The sequence below is a fragment of the Triticum aestivum genome, chromosome 4B (genome assembly GCF_018294505.1).
Source record: "Triticum aestivum cultivar Chinese Spring chromosome 4B, IWGSC CS RefSeq v2.1, whole genome shotgun sequence".
Taxonomy (NCBI): Eukaryota; Viridiplantae; Streptophyta; class Magnoliopsida; order Poales; family Poaceae; genus Triticum; species Triticum aestivum.
The window spans coordinates 534,449,490-534,452,935 of record NC_057804.1 but is presented as its reverse complement, the minus strand read 5'-3'; the positions used below and the strand labels follow the sequence as shown (position 1 = coordinate 534,452,935).

Below are 3,446 nucleotides of genomic sequence, written 5' to 3'. Positions count from 1 at the left end.
GGCCGGGGGTCCTCCTCCTTTTCAAAAAAAAACATGAGCACCATCCATGTATATGAAAAGTTTTAATTTAGATTGTCGTGAACCCTTCATCTCGAGTCACACGAGCCTCGTGGCACACGATAGTTTGGTGCAAAGTCTTGAACTACTCGGTAAAGTCCTTCATCTTGATCCACAAGAATAACACAAGTGGCAAACGAAAGTTCGTGTGCATGGACTAAAATCCTCGTTAAAGTACTTCTACTTGAGTCACATGAGCACCATCCATGTAAATGAAAAGTTTTATATTCAGAGTGTTTAAACCCTTCATCTCGAATCACATGAGCATCAGTTCTTGGTTTACTTTTGGTAGAATTTATATGCATTTGGCGTACCTCTTTCTAAAGTGTTTCCTCTCGAATCACATCAGTACTAGTTGTGTTGAAGATCGAGATCATGTCCATTTATTAGAACTAATTGTTGAAGTCCTTCATTTTGATTCACACAAGTACTATGAGTGGCAAACGAAAGTTCGTGTGCATGGACAATAATCCTCGTTAAAGTCCTTCTACTCGAGTCACATGAGCACCATCCATGGCAGATCAAGGAAACTATGTAGAATCAAATGTTGGTAGAGCATCATACTAAGATCAACTAAAAAACATATAAACATTTGTCAAAAATGAACAACCTAGTAGGAATTTCAATTGCACTTTGTACTCACATCAGTACAATGGCAAAACTTTACACGTCCTTGTAACTTGCCAATTTTACATGTCTTAACAGCGCATCGAGACATTCGCTACCAAAAAAACACAAGCCAGGCATAAAATGATCCTACTTGTTCCCTGGATACATAAATCTTCATATTTCTTAACAGCGCATCGAGACATTCGCTACCAAAAAAACACAAGCCAGGCATAAAAACATATTCTGTGGCCAGTGCTATCTCCAACATAATATTTTCATTGGAAGACACCGAACAAACTTCCGGAGTAGGTATTTATCTTGCTTTTTGCAGGACATGCCATTTGCACCATCTGTGTGTGGTATCAGGCCACTGGGAGGATATAGCCTTCTCCATTGCACGGGCTTGGTCTGTGAAAATTGAAGAAACCACTTTATCGGTGAGGTGTATGCAGGGAGATATAGCAGTTCAGTAAATGGCATGATGACAACATTATGCTTTTAAATTACCTGTCAGTATTGTTCTTGGAGCCTTCCCTCCCATCAAGGACACAAATTCCTTGAACACCCACTCAAAGGTCTTCGTAGTTTCATCGCGAAGCAATACTCCCCCAAATATGATGCTCTGGAAGTGATTGTAGACACCAACAAAAAATCCGAATGGCATGTCGTACTGGTTGGTACGATATGTTGTGTCAAGGTTATTGCGTCTCCGAAGAATTTGTACTGGTGGAGGCTCTTACCATCTGTCCACATCAGTGCTCTGATTTTGCTCTCTTCATCCACAAGCACACTATCAACAAAATTTGGATTCTTCCCTTTCAGATCAGAAAAGAGCTGAATTGTCTTCCTGATGTCATCATCTCCTTGTTGCTGATTCATCCTGTTGCACAGATAACGCAGAGACCTCTTGTTAAAGGGCAAGTTTTCCATATCTCCAAAAAAGCTTACAATCACACCGAAAGTCTTGCAAGTGTATAGGTTGTAGAAGTCGTAAGCTTCGTCCAAAGAATCAAATTCCTGGCTGATCTCCGGCTTGATGACGATACCTGACTTCTTATCTGCATAATTTCTCATGGCTTTCCCCAAAGCACTTTTCCTTCCCGATAATGAGGCGCGGCAGTCGGATATCTTCCCAAGTCGGACCCTACATATGTTTGAGATGTTAACCGCAATTCGAATGATAACAACCTCTGTCTAATATGTAACAACCAATTGCTCCAAAATAATGAACCGTGTAGCCTGCAAATTTGACAATATAAAAGCCTAATAAAAAGGCGACAAAGTCTGACTATCAAATGAACTGTAAACAATAGACGAGTTTATGATTCCTTGCCACAAATCAGAATTTGGATCATATACTGCACCCCAGATAGACAAACTGTTAACAGAAAAAAATCTGGCCCCTATCAAGCTCTTCCTCCTGTTCCTGTATATGTCCATGATAAAAACTGAAGTGGTGATGCTCCCCTAATGTTGGTGATAAAGAGTAAAATGCTGATGCTCCCCTAATTATTTTAGGTGCAGTCAAATCTTCATCAAACTATCAACTTTACTGAAATATCAGGCTGCCTAGAATGCTCAGATGTTAAAAAAAGCGAACTAATGTACTGAAAATGAGAAACTGAACATGCGTCATTGATCTATCTAAATTCAGGCTGACCAGAATGCTCAACTCAGAATGAGAAACTGAACTACTTTATTGATAAAACATTACTAGTTGGCTGAAAGTTGTATCTCAGATTGGGGATAGTACCTTTGAGGTCACGGACTTGGAGTGCACCCGGATTAAGATTGGGGCTCTTTGTGACTGTCGGTGCTGTCAATATCTGGGACATTGAAAAATTCGTCCGTGGCTTCATGAACTTGAGATGCAGAACTTGAGGAAGGAGAATCAGTATCTTCATCTTCCCCTCCATCCCCGCACTCGTCGCCGCCTGCCCTTCCTCTAGTCCTCCCAGATCTGGAACGGCATCGACATCGACCGGCTGGGAACAGAAGCTGCACATGAACTGGAGAAGGTGAAGATCCACGGAGAAGACAAAGGAAGAAGAAGAATATCTTGTGAGAGGAGATACCTGAACATGAGATCCATGAAAATGACTCCCCATCGCGATTCATCGACGAATCGTAAGGAAATCTCGAGATCCAGGTGCTGCAATGGGGAGGGCGTGGTTCCGCCGGTGGATGGAGCTGCGTCTGCCTGATGAGATTCGAAATTTGAACTGCGTCCGGCTTGGTGGATGGGGCAGCTTGGTCACGGGGGTAGTGGACGGGGGAGTAGGCGAGTACGGGCTAGACGCGACGCGAGCGTAGGCAGGAGCCAGATAGGATAGGACATGTATTCGCTTCGTATTGCGCCCAGAAAACTGAAATCGCCAAATCCGGGTGGAGCCATGTGGGCCAGGCTCGCGCGGATCCACAGGGGGCAGCAACGGCTCCGATACTGGTTGCGCGCGCAACCAGTTGGGAATAGCCTTATTCGGCAATCGCCCGCAGCCACGACGAAGAAAAGCCCAGCAGTCACGCGAGAGACCTCCTAAAAAACTTTCGCCCCTCTCTCGTACAAGATCACAAAAGACAATGTTTTATAGACTTACGTCTAGGAGCGAGATGGAAAAGCGGTAGGCAGTGCAATGCTGAGGACATCTTTGTGGGCTAATTGTAGTCCTTTTGTTTCAAAATAAAAGGTACATTGATTCTTTTTAAAGTCAATCATTTCTATGTTTAATCAAGCTAAAAATAATATCAACATCTAAAATGCTCTTCCCGTTCACAAATGT

The 3,446-nt window shown here is 43.0% G+C and overlaps 1 long non-coding RNA gene across 1 annotated transcript; it reads right to left on the bottom strand.

Annotated features, from left to right (window-relative positions):
* Positions 1-626: 626 nt before the first annotated feature.
* LOC123095132 (uncharacterized) lies at positions 627-3,029 on the bottom strand. Its single transcript, XR_006446105.1, has 5 exons — positions 2,742-3,029; positions 2,420-2,664; positions 1,713-1,810; positions 1,174-1,546; positions 627-1,074 (listed from the first exon to the last, which is right to left on the bottom strand). It is a non-coding gene; the product is annotated as an uncharacterized lncRNA (long non-coding RNA).
* Between the last annotated feature and the right edge of the window lie 417 nt (positions 3,030-3,446).